Raw genomic sequence first — 22,866 nt, 5'->3', positions numbered from 1 at the left:
AGCAAAATTCGCATTGACTTCAACTGAAACAACATGGCATATTTTTGAAAATCTCATGCATAGAATATGTTCTCAGGGCCATTTCAGATATGGCTACTAAACCTACACCCACAGAATTCCTCCCTTTCCCCCAAATGATTGGGGTCCTGTCCTGACAGTATCAGGTTGCATTTTCAGTGTGATGTTTATCACTTCCATGCCATATGGTATGAAGGATGAATTGCCTCACACTGACTGAGAACTATGTGGTGACAATAATTTACTCTTTACTCACTCTTTACTTCTCACAAGGCGAGTGTTTAGGACTTTCTGATATTCAGGCACCTTGAAATATGTCTGAAGTTGGGAACACCAAAATTTGAGAAATAACTTTTGGACACGTTGGTCCCAAATTTGAAAATCTTGGCCTATTTTCCAACAAAATCATTTAATAGTGTGTATTTCAAAATAGGGTAGATTCAATCTGTGTGCCAAATAGTTCTAATCTAGCAATGAGTCAAATAGGACTTGTCTGAAATTCAAGGTGTACATAAGTGTAATGGGGTGCGACTCACCACTCCAGCACCCCCTGCTAGATGTCCCTGGGATCAGCTCTGCTAGCCAGTGTGCCCTCTTCTGGTGGCACCTCACCACTGTCACTCCTGCTCCAAAAACCCACATCACTCCCCGCTTCAAGGGGGAATAGCAGTCCACTGTCCAGCCACTTCCTCAGTGGTGAGTGGAGACAGGGCGAGAACTGGGCCCACACACTACTCCAGGTCCTGGCCAGGGACCTGGTAGATGGCAGCAACGTGCTGCGTCCCCTCCAGTCCACTTCCCTGGCCCACTTCCCTGCAGCCCCCGCACCTTCTCCGCTCGTCTTAGGGCCCCAGCATGCCAGGAGCCAGCCAGGAGCTCGCTCTCGCTCCCCTGATCCTGCCCAGCACTGCTCTGGTCAAGGTGCTAGCTTTCTTCCTTCTGCAGGCAGATAGTTCTCCCTCCTTAAGCTCCAGGGAGCAACTGAAGCTGCTCTGCTGAACAGCCCTTCTTATATGGGCAAGCCTGGCCCTGATTGGCTGTTCCTTGCAGCCCCTCTCTAGTTGGCTGCCTCCTGTGCAGCCTCCCTAGGGCTCTATTATCCCCTTAAGGGCCAGTGTGGGGCAAACACCCCATCACAACAAGTATAACAAAACCTCAAATAGTAACATAATTAGCTAGTCTTTGGAAACAGTTATATACTAATGCTTTTTGGCATCTAGATAAGAAATAATAATTTGTTTAAAAGTCCTCAACTTCCCAAATATATTAATTTTATTACTTTAACATTAAAATGGCAGATGGGATTTGCACTTTTGTTTTATTCCTAATCCACTTCCTGGAGCGAGGAATTAGTTATGGGAGGTAGCATTCCATGAAAATTGACAAATTTGTATATCAAATTTTTACTGATGCTATTTCATAACACTCAATTTCTCATGAAATCTTATTCTGGGTAGATCATTCATGAACTGCCACAGTGGTGAGCTGTTATAAACAGACAGTTAAGGGTTATTTTCTCTTTTACCTGTAAAGGGTTAAGAAGTTCACATAGCCTAGCTGGCACCTGACCAGGGGAACCAATGGGGGGACAAGATGTTTTCAAAGCGGGAGGAGGGAAATCAGTCTTTTGTCTGTTCAGTAAGTCTTGTACCAAAGTGAAGGATCCAGGCAGCCATCTAACATTTCTTAAAAGTAGTAAGTGTTTAGAGAAGGAATGTATTAGATTATGTTTATTTTCTTTTGTGACTTCGTTTTGCACAGAGGGAAAATCAAATTGGGTTTCTTTGTGTAACTAAGGTTTTGCCCAGAGGAACATCCTCTGTGTTTTGAATCTGTTGTCTGTGAGAGTAGCTTGGATGCTAATCTCACAGAGGTATTCCTTTCACCCTTTTGCTTTAATTAAAAGTCTTATTTTAAGAACCTGATTGATTTTTCCTTGTTTTAAGGTCTAAGGGTTTCTTGGATCTGGGCTCACCAAAAATTGGTGGAAGGTGAATCAGTCTCAATCCTGCCAGGAAAAGGGGGATAAAGACTAGGAAAATATTTGGGGGGGAAGACAGAGTTTCCAAATGACTCTCCCATAAACGTTTGTTTAAACTATTTGGTGGTGGCAGCTACTAGATCTAAGCTGGTAAATAAACTTTGGGGTAATCTCATGCAGGTCCCCACATCTGTACACTAAAGTTCAGAGAAGGGGGGACACCTTGACATAAGCTATGGCAAAATGCTTCAAAATATTGCACAAAATCTTGTGACAGGTCTGAATTTAACTGAGCTTGTGGAATTTTGAACGAATTAGCTTTTCACAATCACTGATGGCATATCCTAATATTGAATGGTAATGAATATAGAGACAAGTGATTATCAATTATGTCCATAGGAACACTGAAAAATATAAATGTGTCATTAAACTGACACATTCGTTTTACCAAATGTATGGAAATTGAGGCCACAAAAAATGGAGAGTTTTTGTAGACCCCGACAGAAGATTTCCTGCTTATTCCTCTTTGATTCTCATTTTTTTTAAACAAAAATCCTTACTTTTGAAAAATTAAAATTTTATTTGAAATGTAAGTACCTCTAGTGTACAGGAACAGTGTTATATAATAGGCCAGGGGTCGGTAACCTCTGGCATGCGGCTTGCTAGGGTAAGCACCCTGGTGGGCCACGGCCAGCACATCCCTCGCCCGCACCGCTTCCCGCTGCCCCCATTGGCCTGAGACGGTGAACCGCGGCCAGTGGGAGCCACGGTCCATCGAACCTGCCGACGCGGCAGGTAAACAAACTGGCCGGGCCTACCAGGGTAAGCACCCTGGTGAGCCATGTGCCGGAAGTTGCCGACCCCTGTAACAGGCATTTTAGTGTACTACTGAAAAAAGAAAATTTCTCTATTCATAAAAGACGACTATGATATTGACTTGTGAACTGTGTCCACATATATTAAAAAAAAAACTTTCATACACAGTACTGAATTACCCTGTTAAACTCATTGTCATAAGATATCACTGAAACCAGGAACTTAACAGGGTTCAGAAAAGGATTATAAATGTATATAGACAATGAGAATATCCACAGTTACATCAGAAAGGATAAAATATAAGGAATATAAATCTTCATAATGCAGAGCATAAGCCAGCCAGCCAAGCACTCACTCTGCCTGTGGTTAGGCAGAACGTTTCCCTATGATCAAGTTAGTCTACAGTTGTTCATTAGATGTTGCACTATAAGCAGCATCTAATGCAGATCGTGTCACAGACAGGATACTGGATTAGATGGAATTTTAGTCTGAATCATTATGGTAATTCCTCTGCAGAAAGAGAAAGAATGGGCTTCACAGTTAAGGAAAAAGAACAGGAGTACTTGTGGCACCTTAAAGACTAACAAATTTATTGAAGCATGAGCTTTCGTGAGCTACAGCTCACTTCTTCGGATGCATAGAATGGAACACACAGACAGGAGATATTTATACATACAGAGAACATGAAATGGTGGAAGTATGCATACCAACAGGCAGAGTCTAATCAATTGAGATGAGCTATCGTCAGCAGGAGGAAAAAAACTGTTTGAAGTGATAATTAAGATGGCCCATAGAAGGTGTGAGGAGAACTTAACATAGGGAAATAGATTCAATTAATGTAATGACCCAACCATTCCCAGTCTTTGTTTAGACCACAGGTAATTGTGTCTAGTTTGCATATTAATTCGAGTTCAGCAGTTTCTCTTTGGAGTCTGTTTTTGAAGTTTTTTTGTTGCAAAATTGCCACCTTCAAGTCTGTCACTGAGTGGTTAGAGAGGTTGAAGTGTTCTCCCACTGGTTTTTGAATGTTATGATTCCTGATGTCAGATTTGTGTCCATTTATTCTTTCGCGTAGAGACTGTCCAGTTTGGCCAATGTACATGGCAGAGGGGCATTGCTGGCACATGATGGCATATATCACGTTGGTAGATGTGCAGGTGTACGAGCCCCTGATGGCGTGCCTGATGTGATTAGGTCCTATGATGGTGTCACTGGAATGGATATGTGGACAGAGCTGGCATCGGGCTTTGTTGCAAGGATAGGTTCCTGGGTTAGTGTTTATGTTGTATGGTGTGCGGTTGCTGGTGAGTATTTGCTTCAGGTTGGGAGGGGCTCGTACACCTGCACATCTACTCAGTGACAGACTTGAAGGTGGCAATTTTGCAACAAAAAAACTAATTAATTATGCAAATTAATATGCAAACTAGACACAATTACCTGTGGTCTAACATGTGCATACAAAGGAGCCAAATTGATCAGGCAACATTAAGTCCAGCATACCCCAAAATGTTGAGTGCTTGATTTTGCAACCTTAATATTATTTTAATATAATTTTTGGAAGTAATAAACATAAAATATGTAGCGCAATTATACCATGAGGTAATACAAGTAGATTATCCAGAGCCAGCAGCTCCAGATGTGAGATTACCTATGGTGCAGCACTTTCTGATTGGTAAATAAAGCATATTAAGTTAGCCATCACCGTCCACAGTGTCTGAGAAAGAGAGTGAATGAGGAGTCAGTCTTCCCTGTTCTTCGTTCAGGAAGAGTCGTATCAGATCCCTTGCCACTGTTCAAAAGGGAAATATTTCAACAACCATCAACATACAATAAATACATAGAAATTTGTCTTCTTCACAAACATAATTTTATTGATGAAAATGCTATTAAATTTTACAGGGGGAAATAATACAGGTGGAAAATAAACATGTATTGCCCTGTCATCTAGTGTTCAAGGCAGAGGAAAGATAGGACATTTTTAATGGCTCTAAAGGGAATTCTTTATACAGGCTGCTGAACACAGACAGGATTCTGAATTTCTTCCTGTCATTCTAACTCCCACGTTGAAGAGGGTCTTCCCAGACCACAGAAGGGACTTTGGACTACATTGTATTGTATGTGTCCTATATACCTTCCCCCCAGCTTTAAGGGGACAAAATGTGTATTTTATGCATTCAGCTCTGACCCCTCAAATTAACTGCATGGAACTAAAATTATATTTAATGGAACATAACACATACAAAAAGGATTCCTCTGGCTGCTACAACATGTGGTCTTATAATGCAGAGTGATTAATACAGCTGATTTCTCATAAGGAATAAGATTTTAACCAGCCATTGGGACAGCTAACATACAGGAAACTAGTTTCTTTGCATCTAACTTATTTTTTATTGTGATGAGAGCCCAGTAGAAACCTGTTAAGCACAACTATTTTTCAAGCACCTAGGAACAGAGCTATCAAGTCAAAAATAGGATCAAAGTGTGATCCTGTGGAGTGTTAAGACAACAGGGGGTTATTATAGAAGCTGCTTAATTCTAATAATGAGTGAACTGGAATTGCATTAACACTCACTATGTGGTGCTATTTAGCACCTTTGATTCATATTCAATATTGAAACAGTACTAAAATATGGTGCCTTACTTCTGAGGGCAGAATGCATGACTGCTTGAAATAGATGGCAATGATAATCCGTCTGACTAAGCAGTTGCTCTAGTCAACTAGATTACCATTAGTATACCAGGCATAGTTCCACTGAAGTCTATGCGTATTAAGATCAACTGAAGATGTGGCCCACTAGCATCTCAGGACCCAATTCAACTCCCACTGAAGTGAATGGAAATACTAATTGACTTCATTCGATTTTGGATTCATGCCTCAAGCAACAATTTCAAGTGTCAGAGGTGAAAGTCTCTTTAGGGACACTAACACTGCTTGTCTCAGAGGAAAAGAATTGCACAAGGCCATTACTCAATTAATCTGAGAGAACAGAAGTTTATAAATTTTTAAAAACAGGCTTCAAAATGAATATTTAGACTGCATTTCCAGTATTCAGAACGTATTTTGAAGTACTGTATTGGAAAGTTTGATTTAAGTTTGGTGATCATGCAGCTACCTTAAAGAAATAATGCCTCTGTTCTATACTGATTGTATATTTGTTGAGCTAAATGCCATGACTTAAATACTATAATCTTTATTCTTATATTACATTAGTTTGGGTAGGCAAGTTAGTCTTAAGTACAGGAACATTAATGACATTTGGATATTGATAGTCTATTATATTTTTTTAAAAGATGGTATGGATATTTCATGTCCCAAGGTGATCTTATTTGCAAAAATAGCACACTTGTTATGTGCATTAATTATTCCTGTTATGGTAGCACTTGATATGTACTAGTCTCTGAACATACATAGAAGAAGCAGTGCTTGTCCCTAAGATCTTTCTTTTTTTCTTTCTTTTAATTAAGACAGTTAAAATAAAATTGGGGTTAAAATGGAGGATGAGGTGGCAGAGGAAAAGACATAGAGGAAAGGACATTTGGAAGGGTGGAATGGAGGGGGGAGAGAAAAAGAATGAGAAACCTGGCTACTAAACATTTAGAGATAGTGAAAAGATTTGGGTGAAATTTTTCAGACAAAACTCTTCTTTGCCAAAAAATGCATTGACCAAAAATTTTCAGAATGTTGTGTTCATTTTTGCAAATTCTGAAGAAAGAAGGTGTCATTGTGTCAAATGGTTCACTGTGACATTTCTAAAACTAAATATTTTGATCTTTGGGATAGATTCATAAGAGGACTTAGGTGCCATTCACAAAACAATGAGTATGACATCCCCTCACCATACACAATATCCCAGTGGTTGGGACACTCAACTGAAATGTAGGTGACAAAAGGTGTGAATCCCTATTTTGGGGCTGGGATTTTAACCCAGATCTTCCCTTCCCCCAGGGCAATATCCTGGGGCAGGTCTCAATCTCTTCCTATTGGAGCTGTGCCTCTTTGTATAAATAATTAAATATTGGACCAGAGAAATACACCTCTACCCTGATATAACGCTGTCCTCGGGAGCCAAAAAATCTTACCGCGTTATAGGTAAAACCGCATTATATCGAACTTGTTTTGATCCGCCGGAGCGTGCAGTCCGGTCCCCCCAGAGCACTGCTTTACTGCGTTATATCCGAATTCATGTTATATCAGGTCACGTTATATTGGGGTAGAGGTGTAGTCTGCAAATGGCTCCATAGCCTGTTGGTTATAGCATTCATGTGGAAAGAGTGACACCTGGGTTCCAGTCCCTGCTCCAAGAAATATTTCATTATATACAAAATGTGGAATAGTTTCAACAGGAGAGATTAAGAGAGTCTCAACCCAAAAGAGCCTATAGCCTAGTGGCTAGAGCACACAGCTAGGATGTGGGATAGGTGGCTCCAAGTCCCCACTCCAGAGTGAGGATTTCAACCTCATTTTATCACATTGTAGGTGAAAGCCCTAACATAAGAACAGTGATACTGGGTCAGACCAAAGGTCCATCTAACCCAGAATCCTGTCTTCTGACAGTAGCCAATGCCAGATGCCCCAGAGGGAGTGAACAGAACAGGTAATCATCAAGTGATCCATCCCCTATCGCCCACTCCCAGCTTCTGGCAAGCAGAGGCTGGGGACACAGTCACTGCTCATCTTCGCTAATAGCTATTGATGGACCTATCCTCCATGAACTTATCTAGTTCTTTTTTGAAGCCTATTATAGTCTTGGCCTTCACAAAATCCTCTGGCAAGGAGTTCCACAGGTTGACTGCATTGTGTGAAAAAGTACTTCCTTTTGTTTTAAACCCTCTGCCTATTAATTTCATTTGGTGACCCCCTACTTCTTGTGTTATGAGAAGGAGTAAATAACATTTCTTTATTTACATTCTCCACACCAGTCATGACTTTATAGACCTCTATCATATCCCTCCTTAGTCGTCTCTTTTCCAAGCTAAAAAGTCCAAGTTTTATTTATCTCTTCTCATAGGGCAGCCGTTCCATATCCCTAATAATTTTTGTTGCCCTTTTCTGAACCTTTTCCAATTTTTTGGAGATGGGGTGACCACATCTGCATGCAGTGTTCAACATGTGGGCATACTATTGATTTATAGAGAGGCAAAATATTTTCTGTATTATTGTCTATCCCTTTCTTTATGATTCTGAACATTCCGTTCACTTTTTTTACTGCCAAAACATTGAGTGGATATTTTCAGAGAACTATCCACAATGCCTCCAAGATCTCTTTCTAGAGTGGTAACAGCTAATTTAGACCCCATCGTTTTGTATGCATAGTTGGAATTATGTTTTCCAATGTGTATTACTTTGCATTTATCAGCATTGAATTTCATCTGCCATTTTGTAGCCCAGTCACCCCGTTTTGCGACATCCCTTTGTAGCTCTTTCAGCTGCTTTGGACTTAACTATCTTGACTAGTTTTGTATCACCACTGGAGTATTGGTAAAAGGGGCTACCATTTCTTCCTACATCTTGTGAATGGTGCCTCTAGCCCTTCATTTCCAAATTTACTTGCTTTGATTTAAAAAAAATAGTTAAAATGCCCAAAAGTAAAATAAAATGTTACATTTCAGGTTGAACAAAGCATTTTTACCCCAAAATTTTGATTCAATGAAAAGTCTGAAAAAAAATAGTTTTGGGTTGACTTCAACCTTTTTATTACTTTTCAGAACTCCCAGTGAGCTGAATAGTCAGTTATTTGCACAGGTCTAGCAAGGAATTATGGAGGGAGGAAGAACAGAGCCCTGGGAAGAATCAGTGAAAAAAAATCAACAAAATACAAAGGATCAAGTCTTCAACAATGGCACAATGTCAATGGAGCTATGCCTGTTTACACCAACTGAAGATCTGGCCCAGAGAGTCTGAGTTTCAAAAGTTTAGTTGATCTGATAATGTAAAGAGGCTGGAAGGCTGTGATCATGACATAGGACAAGCATGCCCTGCTGGAGCTGCCATTGCCAGTGAGTGTTGCCTTGAGATTCCTTCCAATTGGAATTGGCTCCCCATGTGCAGACAAGGGTGAAGGCCCCTATAGATCTAACATACATATGTGGCCCCTATTACTGTAGCAACTGAGGATATCACACCCGTCTGGGATAGAGGAATACTAATATTTCCTTTTTACACATTACACAAATGGATAAAATGACTTGCCCAAGGTCACATGGGAAATCAGTGGCAGAGCAAGGAGTCGCAGGGTATTGCCATAACAACTGGACCGTCCTTCCTCTAAAAGGCCTAGTCATCAATCCTGGTCTGAGTAGCTGCAGAATTGGGAGCCAGAGTAACAAAACTGATTTACCAGTTTTTTCAGAATGTCGTATGGTAATAATTTATCTGCATATGGCATTTTATGAGCAAATCATTGATTTTTCTATTCAAGCAGCAAAGAATCCTGTGGCACCTTATAGACTAACAGACGTTTTGCAGCATGAGCTTTCGTGGGTGAATACCCACTTCTTCGGATGCAAGTGGTGGAAATTTCCTGGGGCAGGTATATATAAGCAAGCAAGAAGCAAGCTAGAGATAACGAGGTTAGATCAATCAGGGTGCATGAGGCCCTGTTCTAGCAGTTGAGGTGTGAAAACCAAGGGAGGAGAAACTGGTTCTGTAATTGGCAAGCCATTCACAGTACCCACACGAGGAAATAAGGAAACAGATCAACAGAGCCAGACGTGTACCCAGAAGCCTCCTACTGGAAGACAAACCCAAGAAAGAAACCAACAGGACTCCACTGGCCATCACATACAGTCCCCAGCTAAAACCCCTACAACGCATCATCAGGGATCTACAACCCATCCTGGACAATGATCCCACACTTTCACAGGCCTTGGGTGGCAGACCAGTTCTCGCCCACAGACAACCTGCCAACCTGAAGCATATTCTCACCAGCAACTGCACACCGCACCATAGTAACTCTAGCTCAGGAACCAATCCATGCAACAAACCTCGATGCCAACTCTGCCCACATATCTACACCAGCAACACCATCACAGGACCAAACCAGATCAGCCACAACATCACCGGTTCATTCACCTGCACTTCCACCAATGTAATATATGCCATCATATGCCAGCAATGCCCTCTGCTATGTACATCGGCCAAACTGGACAGTCTCTAAGGAAAAGGATAAATGGACACAAATCAGACATTAGGAATGGCAATATACAAAAACCTGTAGGAGAACACTTCAATCTCCCTGGCCACACAATAGCAGATCTTAAGGTGGCCATCCTACAGCAAAAAAACTTTAGGACCAGACTTCAAAGAGAAACTGCTGAGCTCCAGTTCATCTGCAAATTTGACACCATCAGCTCAGGACTAAACAAAGACTGTGAATGGCTTGCCAATTACAGAACCAGTTTCTCCTCCCTTGGTTTTCACACCTCAACTGCTAGAACAGGGCCTCATCCACCCTGATTGATCTAACCTCGTTATCTCTAGCTTGCTTCTTGCTTGCTTATATATACCTGCCCCAGGAAATTTCCACCACTTGCATCCGAAGAAGTGGGTATTCACCCACGAAAGCTCATGCTGCAAAATGTCTGTTAGTCTATAAGGTGCCACAGGATTCTTTGCTGCTTCTACAGAACCAGACTAACACGGCTACCCCTCTGATATTTTTCTATTCAGTGGCTGAAGCAAAAATATCTTTTAAAAAATCCATTTGTTTTGCAACAAAACTGATCTTTTTGGGTTTTTCTGATTGAAACAAAAACAAATTTATTTATTTTTTGCTCAAGTTGAATAAAATATTTCAAGGCAAAATGGAAATGGGCAGATGACAAGATTCCTGTGTGTTCCACTCTATGCATCTGATGAAGTGGGCTGTAGCCCAGAAAAGCTTATGCTCAAATAAATTTGTTAGTCTCTAAGGTGCTACAAGTACTCCTGTTCTTTTTGCTGATACAGACTAACACGGCTGCTCCTCTGAAAAGGGTTCCTGTAGTGCAACCTGGACTGTGAAACTGCTGAGCCCTCTCTCCCACCAACCTAGGTCTGCCTCTCACACAGTGATGCTGTTGGCAAGCTACAGATCTCTGGCTGGTACTGCACTTACACAGACATCCACAGGCAAGGACACACCCAACTGAGTTACGTGAATGCTTTCCCCAGGTACTCATGAACCAACAATAGAGAGGCTCCAGCCAATTCCCCCCAACTTCCCAGTCTTGCATGCCAGAACTGTACTATCTTGCACTTGTCAGAAGCCTGACCAGTGTAAGTTCATTACCCAGTCTGCCCCTCCCTCATTGTGGAGTGGACACACATTAGCCTTTGTAAACTGAGCTGAAATTATTCCAAGTACTTCAACCAAAACACACTGTTTTAGGTAAAATATAAAACAGATGTATTAACTATAGAAAGATAAATTTTAAGTGATTATAAAGGTCTATAAGTAGCTAGGGTAGAGATCAAAGTTGGTTACCTGAGTAACAAAAATATATTCGCAGCCTGAGTTCTACAAACTAAACAGGATTTCAGTCACAGTGTCTCACCCTGACAGATGGTATAATTCCTCAATACACAGGCTGGGACTCCTTTGCAGCCTGGGACTACCCTCTCCAGTTCAAAGTTTATGTCCTCCAGATGCATTTCCAGGTCTTGAGTTCTGAGTGGAGTAAGACCAAGTCATGATGTCACTTTCCCTCTTTTAAGTTTGTTCCCGCTTGCTGGAAAGATCGTTCGCTATGACATGGGTCAAGCAGTCTCCATTGTATATGTGTTCTTTCTGAGACGATTGTTGGGAGAATGGATTCCCTTCATTCAATAAGCCATCAATACATCTGGCTACTACACGTGGGTGGCATGTAATGGCGGCTGGGGGAGGCTAAGCCTCCCCAAACCTCTGCTAATGCTCCCTGACACACCCCTGGGGCTGAGCCCTGGCAGAGCTCAGCACTCCTCTGGCTGGCTAGGGCTTGGGGCTCTTCCAGCCGGCTAAGGCTCAGGAAGGCTCAGGCAGGCATGTTGGCCATGTTGCCGGGGTGGCCAGGTGGGCAGGCAGGCTGTGGTGACTCAGGCAGGTGGACTGGTGCTTGGGGCAACCTGGGTCTCTGGGTGGCTCAGGTGGACAGATGGGCCAGCCAGGGCTGTGGGTGGCTATGGCAGGTTGGCCTGGGCTCCTCTGGCTGCAGTAGGGGGGTTATGGCTCCTCTGGTCACGCGGGTGAGAGCGGGTATGTGTGCGGAGTTGGGGCAAGGTCTGTGGTGGAAGGGGTGGGACCTCAAGTGGAAGGGGAAGGGGGCTAGCCACCCCGAACAGGGGGTTCATGTGCCACCCATGCTACTACATTGTTGTATCTGAAAGGCTGGCTGTGGGTATTCCAAACCTCACAACATATTTCAGTAACACACACATAAAAAAAAAAACCTTAATAACCTCACATGCAATGATAGCACATACAACCCAACAGGATATTAACGTTCAACAGATCATGACTTAAAATAATACCTCATAAGGTGTATTTGGTACAAAACATATCATAATTATATGACAGTGGTGAATGTGGGGGCTCTAGGATGCTGCTTTGAGATACAGAGTGCCACAGAGACATCAAAAATCCTCAAAACAAAGCATTGTATTTACCCTATTAAATAACAGAGATTGGTTGCCATAAATTACAAAGCCAAGTGAAGCAGACAATGTGACAGTCTGTGTGCAAGTTTTCACATCAGTCTTTATAAACTATTACTGTACTGGGAATAGATACCGTTGTTGATCAAATAGAAGTCCATAAATCATAATAATCTCATTTCCCCACTCCAAATCCTTCCTGAATACCCACTCTTTCTGTGATCTTGACAATAAACCACACTCCTAAACCAACCAAATATAATAAAAATTACTTCAGTGGGTGCTGCATGTATTCAGCACCTCTAAAATCAGGCCATTAAAGAAAAAAAAAGTCCTTAAATATTGATTTAGGAGCCTAATTTGAAACACGCAAATTTGAAAGTTTGGATTAAAATCTCCCTATATTGAGCGCCTATATATCAAACAATGCATACCAAATGATTGATTAGAAATTTGAATTCTCTAAATAGAGACCAACATTAAGAGACCAGAATTGCTACAAAAATAAATCCTGATCTAATTAATAATTTACACTGGTCAGGGTAAGGGTCATATATAAATTGCTCTATAGCTCTATCGGGGTTGGGGGGGCACATTCATACTGGAAATGGATTGTCCTCCATTTGGAATCCAAGTCAGACAGTGGCTGAATTCAGCCAGGAACAGTAATTTATAAAAGCAAAATAGGGAAAGGAAGAAAAGAGAGATGGCAAAGACTAGGACAGAATGTACTTTTTCTACCTACCTTGCCCATTCTCCAAAGAAGGAAACAGGAAAGACAAACTGATAAATCAGCTATCTGGGAAAGAAGCATTTCAGACCTTCCTGTTTCAAACCAATTTTATATGAAAGATGAACAACATTTTTCAGATAAAACTTTTTTTCCGCTGAAAAAGGCAGATTTGGATCAATTGAAATATTTCATGAATTTGTGTTTTGGTTGGGAAAAAAAACCTCAGAAAAAAATTGAAATGTTTATTTCAACATTTTTTAAACTAATCATTTTGAGTTTTCTATTTGAAATGACTGTTTTTACATTTTACTTCAGTTTTATGATAAATGCAAAAAAATCTCAAAAGCAAAATGAATCATTTAGTTTGAGTTTTAACAAATTCTTTTTTTCAACCCAAAACATTTAAAAAAATTGTTTTGGTTAAGTGAAAATTTAAAAAAATAATAATTTCAGGTCAATCCAAAATAAGATGGTGTTTTTTGTTTTGTTTTGTTTTTGTGGGTTTTTTAAAGATTTTTTGGTTTGGCCAACGAAAAGAAAAAACAAACAAACAATTATTCACATACCCCTATTCTTGACAAATCAGCTGGTCCCTTTTTCCATCAAAGTGTTTCCTGGTACACATATGTCATTATAAATTATAGTTAAAGTACATTTTGGACAACTTTAAGATCAAAAGTAAAACTATAGGCCAGGAGTCGGCAACCTTTCAGAAGTGGTGTGCCGAGTCTTCATTTATGCACTCTAATTTAAGGTTTCGCGTGCCAGTAATACATTTTAACATTTTTAGAAGGTCTCTTTCCATAAGTCTATAATATATAACTAAACTATTGTTGTATTTAAAGTAAATAAGGTTTTTAAAATGTTTAAGAAGCTTCATTTAAAATTACATTAAAATGCAGAGGCCCCCGGACCGGTGGCCAGGAACCGGGCAGTGTGAGTGCCACTGAAAATCAGCTTGAATGCCGCCTTTGGCACACGTGCCATAGGTTGCCTACCCCTGCTATAGGCATGCTCTGGCTAATCAAATTACACTCCAAAATCAATCAATGGCTGGATCAGTCCTATCAAAACATGTATGCTACATTGTGTTAATCTTTTGCTAATGCAGAGGGAAAGTAAAGGACACCTCCATGCAATCAATGTATCAATAAATATCAAGGCTTTTAAAATCAGCAGGATGCTGGCATAATGCCTTCAAACTCCAGAACATCAAGACAAACTATAACATATGGTCCTCCTACTTAAAGGAATATTGATTTTGCCTGCAGAGACAAAACTGTTGTCAATGAGTGTAGCCTGTCATTCTCTAACGAGAGATGCACTGAAGTTTCTGTGCCTGATTTTCATTTACACATTGTGATGGGGTAAAGGGGCCTCAAATTGGGCATAATGGTATAAAGGAGCCTTAGTATAAATGAGAATCAGGCCCTTTGAAAGCAAGTCAAATACTTCAGCTGACATACTATATAGGGGCACAATCTTGCAAACACATGATTAGTCCTTACTTGTATGTGTAGTCTCACTGAATTCAATGGGACTGCTTGCATGTATAAGATTTGGAGGACTAGGGCTACATTCTAGCTAATCACATCCTTTGGGTAGTTGATATATGGCAAATGTTTCTCCCTTTATTTTTATTGTGATATGACACAATTAGTCAAAAATTAAATGTGGTATGGTGAGAGTGGAGGTGAATGGGTCTAGTCATTAATGAAATAGAGTGGCATTTGCTGGATTTTTTAAACAAAGCCATCATCAGAAATCACAAAAATTAGATATAGGACATCAGAATCAGATTTGTTTAATCTTCTTGTGATAAAAATGAATCATATGAAGCAAATAGTTCTTTCAATCTTATATCCCCTTCTTGAAAAGAGACAATTACAATCACAGACTATCTTGGCAACAAACTCTCACACCATCTTTCTATGTATCAAATGACACGCCTGAACTTTGCTTCAATAGTACCTAACTGCTACACTGGTGTGCCTTTGTCATATTTGCTGTTAATCAGCTGTTGACCATGTTTTGTACCACTCAAACTCTCTGGAAGACATTTTCTTTTCCTCTGACTGGGGGTAACTTATACAACGATATTACTACTGTTACCACTAATTATTATTATTTAATAATAATAAACAAATGAATGCCAAACCTTCAGCACAAATGTTCTGAAATCACTTAAACACAAAATATACAACAAAGCAATGCAGCCACCTGTAGGACAGAAAGTTATTGACAAGGGGATAACCAGAGCTTGATCTAATGCCCATTAAAACCAATGGAAGGCTCTCTATTGACTTCACTGGTCTTTGGTTCAGAGCCCCAGCACAGCACATTGCACAACAGTTTTATGAGGAAAAAATATATCAGAAAAATATCAGGTTAATCAAATACATTATCTATTGTTCTGATTCAGCAACACATTTACAGCAGTTTTTGTATTTTCCTATAGGAAAAAAGAAATGACAATGCTGTATTGATGCAGTGACTAGACAGCTAGGTCACCATGTGTAAGAACACGTATAACCGTCTCTTGATTGCATTTCACTTGAGAGAATAATTGAGAATTTTAAAACACAAATTTTAAGTTGATAAGTTGATCACAGAATTTCTAGCTTCATTTAAAATACTTTATTTGGTGTAGACTAAATGTTTGTTTTGAATCAAGTGTTGCAAAAAAATTCTGAAATAAAAAACAAAAAAAACCAGAACACATTTTGGAAAATTAACCAAAAAGTGAATTTTGTGCTCATGTAACATGCCCTGTTGGACCAAGGGTCTTCTGAAATAATGAAGCTCAGCCTGAACCCTGATAGGAGGAATCACCTCCAGAGACAAAGCCAATAGTTCATTATCCATGAAGATTCAGTCGTTGGCCTCTCTGCTGAGAAGCCAAGCCATTTGTTTTATCATGATGTTCATACCTCAGACCCAGTCCTAGAGACTGAAAACTGAGGGCCACTAGAAAATTATGGCCATGTCCTCCCATGGCATAAACCAACTTCATTGTACAGATTTAAACCAGCTAGTGACTTGTGCATTTCTTCATTTTACCTCAAAAATTTCATGAAAATTAAATGCAGTTTTTATGCACAAGATCTATCATTACGCAGATGGACAGTCCTTAAGGTAACTGTGTAATTTTAGAGACATTTTAAACAAAAACAGATATTTGCTGGAGGCAGGTCTGTGACAATTCCAAGGTGTCTTTGCTTACCTTTCCTTTGTGAAGTAATATAGGTCCATTGTTTAGTTTCTTTTTTTTTCCTGAAAATTATTTTCTCATTTTAATTTCATTGAAGAAAGCTGTCACTTCACAGCAGAAAAATCATTTCCCATTCATAAATGACTGTCTTATTTCATTCAAAAACCATGATTTATAACACAGCTGTGGACTGCTAACACTTGTTTAGGACTTTGACATCTGAAATGCCCTAAGACAAAGACACCTGCCAGTCATACAGCCAGCCCATCTTTAGGTCAGTAAAGAAGAATGGCAGTTAGAGTATTTTTGCTGCAGATTAAATAAATAGAAGTAAAGTTCAACTGTGAAGAGTTTTTAGCCTTTGTCACAACGTTTGCCAGCCTTACATTTCGATAAGCTGTAAGGTTATACAGGGCAGAAAAAGTAAAGACAAAATTAACAAGAGTGTAGGTTGTTGTTGTTGTTGTTTTTTATTTTGCGGGTTCTAAAGGCTTAAGGAGCAAGTGACCATAAAATCACAAGTATATCAACAAGCTTATCCCCCAGGTTGCATATTTGTGAAGTTGAGTGGCTGACAGTTTAATAGAGGAGGGAGATGCTTCTTTGAACTATGGTTTCCATTTTGGAGCTGATAATAGAGTTCAGATGCTCAATAAAAATATAGTAGGTCGTAAGTGAAGAATATGGCAAACTGTCAGAGAAGAGTACAACAGGGGGAGGGGAGATGGAGGGGAGGAAAGATGTTACAGATGTTGAGCTAGAGACTCAGCTGGTGTAAATGGGCCATAGTCTCAATGAAGCTCCATAGGGCAACACTGATTTGCACAAGCCTAACTGTCCCACCCAAAGCAAACCGTGGCCTGAGAAACAGTATGCAAAGTACAACAAAAGGAATAGAAAACCCAAACATCATTTCCACTATGGCCAGGGGACGGGTATGCAGTCACGTATGAGTCTGCACGCGTGAAGCACAGGTTCAGTAGAAAGTGGGCATTTGGAGGGAGAAAGGAGGCTCGGTGAGTCATATGCAGCATTCCCATGCAAGTTATGTCTTGTAATCATTCTACTGGAGCTGGGATTTGCCCAGATCACAAAACTGGCAGTCGATGCAGCCTGAAACATGTATGGATCTTGGGAAACCCACAGCTATGTGCCAGATGTAGACATACTGTACTAGCAAACACCTTGAAGTGGGGGTTTGTATGGCAGGCTGCAGACTGAGTGTCGGGTGGGGGCCTGCTGACTACTCTCGCTAACGGCTGATGCCACATATGCAAAATAGCACATCATCTTTAGACTATAAGGCTTTCCAGACAGAGATAGTCTCTCTTTCTGTATTTGCACAGCACGAAGCACAACGAGGCCATAATATTTGGCATCATCATAAAAAAAAGTATTTACTAATATGAATAAGTTCATGTGACATTGGTACCTATGTGTCTATAGCATCATGCTTGATTTAGGCTGATATATCTTTTTTCCTAATCTGGCAGATGATATGTGATGGTGGAGCAGATGAAGTTTATACTGCAGACTGTCCATTTTATTATTACTAGTATCACCCATTTTGGAGACTGGATGTCTAAAGGAATCACTATTGGGAGATGCTTTCCTCCATGTTGTTGTTACTCTCACCTGATATGGGCAGTTCTGTGCTATCACAATAATCTAATAACTAGTAGCTTCCTTAGCACCTTTATGTTTTTGGGTTGGTTGCCTGCACCCATGCTATATCTTGGTTCTCTCCTTATTTGCTCACCATATGTGACAGCAGACCACTTCCACTGCTCACTGCAGAACTATCTCCATCACATTGAACTCATGGGATGGGCAGGGACCATATAACAATACTTTCCTACCTCCCAGGAGTGGCAAGAGGATTAGTGCTGATTTCAACCCAGATTCAAGTTATCCATGTGCAAGCACATAGGAAGGCAAACCTGTATATGTTGTCATTTCCATATGCAGTTAATTTTAGGTGAAAATGTGAGCGCATAAAACCATTCAAAATGCAATACTGTGTCTCCAAATAAGATATTATGTTTCAAAATCAAGATCTTATTAATGTTCATGAAGCACCTTCAGATCCTCAGTTGTAATATGCTTTAGAAATGCAAACTATTTGTGTTATCTCTAATAAATTTTCAGGTAGTTTATAATTATATTTTATTACAAGAACACTAAGAGGCCCCCAACAAGAAAGGGGTCCCAAATATGCTAGGTGCTGTACAAGATTTCAGGGTTTGAATTTTGGGCCAGGTTCCAAACAAAAATGCAAAGGTTTATCCAAAACAATTGCTCTGAACATCCCCAATCCAGCAAGGGATTTAAGTATGTGTCTTGAAGTCAATGAAACTATTCACATGTTTAAACTAAGCACATATTTCAGTGGTTTTGTTAGATTGTGGCCACAATCAGGCTGCAAATCTCATTGATCTCTCTTTCTCTCAATATTTATAATGCTTCAAGTTGGGGAATAGGATAGATGTTCTATCTGATCATCACAGAACTGATTGCAAAGCCTGGACAGAGTCCAGCCACTGTCCGAAGCTCGAGGGTCCCTATGCACCATCTTGGGGTGTAGACCCTTTGTCTACCACCTCATCCTGAGAGCTGGAAACCTCTGCCTAGACCAGTGGCTCTCAAACGTTTTTACTCGTGACCCCTTTCACACTGTAAGCCTCTGAGTGTGACCCCCCCCTTATAAATTCAAAACACTTTTAAATATATTTAACACTATTATAGATGCTGGAGGCAAAGCGTGGTTTGAGGTGGAGGTTGATAACTTGCGACCCCCCATGTAATTACCTCGCAACCCCCTGAAGGGTCCCGACCCCCAGTTTGAGAGCCCCTGGCCTAGACCCTGGGCTCAGTGCTGACCCTCCAAAGTCCCTTACACTTAAACCTTCTCCCAGAACTCCACCCCAAGTGTCAAGCTTCTTGCTTACAATTTAACTCTCTTCGAAAGCACACAATATTTGTGAAGCATATGACAGAGAGAGAGAAAGAGAGGATTTGCCCACATTCTAAAACTTTTGCTTATACTTAATAATATAAATCACAAAAGAGTACAGATCATACAGAACACAATATCCATCCTAAATGCAATGCCACTTACTCTCTCACTCTACCTTGGCAGACCACCTGGGCTCAGGAAAGTTGGCAGGCAAATCAACTCCTCCCTATTTAGAACTCTTAGCCCCCTTTGTCGGGTCATGTCCTCCTCAGCTTCCCCAGGTGATTCATTGTCAAGGCAATCTCTCCCCTGCTAAATCCATTCTCCTGGTTGCGAGCCAGTTTACTGCACAGAGCTACTCCCTTTCAGTTTCAGAGCACTTAATTTCAATTGTTTTCTTATTATGCTATTGCTACTAGCCTGTGGGATGTCAGCCTAACATGGTGAGAAACAGACAATACTGAAGGCAAAGGAGCTGCACATTCAAAATGGAGTTTGCTTTGCAGCCCGTTAAAAATACTTACAGACATTTCATAATCTCATACAGACTTCACAATCTGCACAGAGAGATTCCCAAATCATTCTACTGGTCTCACTGAGTTTTGGCATTTATAGTTTTCTTGCCAACACTAAAAAAAATACGGTGGAGCAAATTATACCCACAAAATGGTGGCAAGGCTGAGGCCCAGGTAAAAACAATTAATGCAGATATCTCTGTGAAAGGCAGACTATTTCTAACACCTTGCCTAACCTATTACATGTTCAAAGCAGTTTTCTGACTACAGAGTTTACGTAGCAATTGTTATACTATTTTAAAATTGATACTTTTGCAGTGCTCATCACCACAATATCTCTGCTCTGATTCATAACATTTTGATAGCAGCTAAGACAATCTGTAGCTGGGAGGTGGAAGGATGTTTTGATTTCTCTCTTTATTGTAAAAGTGAAATGTTATTTATAGTGGGTCTGAGCAAAGAGCTTTACAGACTAGTTTCAGTCCTAAAGTTGAATCAATAATTTGTAAAGGATCTTTATTCAATAACTCTCGCACCTCCCTCTCTGTAATGAATGACTGAACAGACTAAATAAAATGAATCACAATTTGATCCCCACAAACACTGATTTCAGTAGGAGTACTCTGTGACTAAAGTGATAACCACTTGGACTGTTATGTTTTTTCTTGACCTTATTTATTATTCAAAACTATCACAGGGGTTATTTTGCAAATTATGTTTTTAAACTCTCTAAATTGGTATTTGAAAATTGGTATGTGAAATTGGCCCAATGTTATTCTTTCTTTTCCTTAGCTGGAGGAGCACACACTACCTCATAGAACAGGGCTTCAGGTGCAAATGAGTTGTAAAGCTGATTTAAAATTAACTTTATGAGAGCATTCGTGCTAGTAAAATTTGAGTGTATGAATGTCCACAAAAAAAATCAAAGTAGTCATGAAAATGGTTGAAAGTAATTCATGAAAAAGGTTTCAAAGGAATATTGATAGAGAACATTTTTGTAGTATGTATCAAATTACAGTAGTCACCATCCAGATTACTTGGCACTGCTATTTCATTCAGCTAGAGTAATAGTGCCAATGATGCAGGAGGAAGTGGTAAAAATGACAAAATTACATGTGTGTTTTGTCTGGGTTCCACACAAATAAATGGAACGATTTAATATCTTTCTTAAGGCTAAAGCTTTGCCAATTAAAATGAACTTTTGAGCTAGTGCCAGACGTATTGTGTCATACCATTCCTAGCTATTAGTCTGGTTTTGTTTTGTTTTAGGAAGCCTTCTGTTGTGTACCTGTCAAGCATAACTTTGACTGCCAGTGTGAGCCACTGAGCCCTGTTCAAAACTTAACCAAGATCTTGCTCAGAAAATTGCTGTTTCTTGAGGATGATATTCATTAAAAACATAGCACATATTTTATTTGGATCCTCCATAACCAAATATTTATATGATTCTGTTGGATCTTGGGGTAAAACATTTGCGAATCATGTGTTTGTGTATTCCAAATGCCAGAGGCAGTCAGGTTAGTGACATTCTCTCTGGGATTACCACAGATGTGTGATTATCGCAATAGAGAAGAATTTCAACTCTAGTACTCTTACACACCTCAAATTCACAAAATCATGTCACCACTTGCTGTTCCATAATTTTCTGACTCTACATTGTTATTTCATTGATAATTTCCACCCACATATGAATATTCACAGAATTTGCTATTCAGACTCTCTTTCCTGGATTTAAGAAAACACAAATTTTTAAAAATAAAAATGCCAGCAGGAATTCATTCTGTTAAAAGATGTCTAAGAAGTATAACTTAGTGCAAGCCATTAAACACACATAGCTATATTTCTAAAATGGTGTTCCAAGAACTGTTGATACTGTTTTCCAAATCAAAGCTTTCACATGTGTAAAACTGGACTGGACAAATGGAAGCCACATTCAATCATGTGAAGTAATAAGTTGGTGCACATACACAACTGAGATTCAAATACAGACAGACAATTTTGGTGGCTGAGTTAAGACTGACCCCACAGAAAAATAAACTCTCAACCAAAGTCCAAATAGACTTCACTATCAGGCCCCTGTTGTATGATATGTTTTGTTAAAAATAAAAAGCTTTGTATTAACCAGGCTGCTCAGGATACCGGGTGTCTTTAAAAATTCCAGAGTTCAGGACAATCATCCTTTTTCCATAGAGGAAATTATCTGCACAAAATTCTATTACCTAATTCCAGATCTCATACATTCCAAATATATATCTATATTTGCCTGCATGATGCTCCATTGTCTGTTTTATATCTCCACTTAAATCTTTATTTTTTCCTCTTCTTTCCTGTGCTTATTTAATTTTGCAACTTTAAAAAAATCTGCTGTTGGGCATTTTGTTTCTGGGTTTCCTTTGTAGTCCCATCTAATTAAAATCCTGGTATCCAATTTTAGATACAGCTACTATTTCAGGATATTTTTCTTTTTTAACCCAACTTTTTTTTTCCAGATTGACAGGATTCCATGAGCTTCCTTTCCTTGAGGCCAACAGTTTATTTTATAACCACTAATTAGTAACCACTAATTTTGCAGCTCCATCCAAGTTCATGCTGTCTTGCTGGGACTCCTGCTTTGAAGATCTGTCTTTTGTTTTCTCTTTCATCAAATCCTTTATTTTATTTTCTGAGGTTTGAAGAGTAGAAACTTTATGTTCTGACAAGGTTTTCTTCTTCTCAGCTGAGTCATTGATAAAACACACAAGATTAGACTGTGGTTATACAGCCACTAGCTGTGCTAGAAATAGTGAGGAGTCATGATGCCCAGCAAAGGTACTGAAGATATGATGCCTGAGGCATTCCCAGTATCATAGGGAGTACAGGGAAAAAGAAAGTCCCTGATTCATCCTTTGAGAGGGTATAAAATGTGCTTCCCTCTTCATAGGGCCACATCTACTAGGCTAGTGTGGAGTAAGTGGGCCATAACCCAGTATTCTGCCTTCTTACTCGTGATAAATTATGAACCCTATGTGTCTGTGTCAGGCTAC

The sequence above is a fragment of the Mauremys mutica genome, chromosome 2 (assembly GCF_020497125.1).
Source record: "Mauremys mutica isolate MM-2020 ecotype Southern chromosome 2, ASM2049712v1, whole genome shotgun sequence".
NCBI classification, from domain to species: domain Eukaryota; kingdom Metazoa; phylum Chordata; order Testudines; family Geoemydidae; genus Mauremys; species Mauremys mutica.
This window is presented reverse-complemented; position numbering follows the sequence as displayed.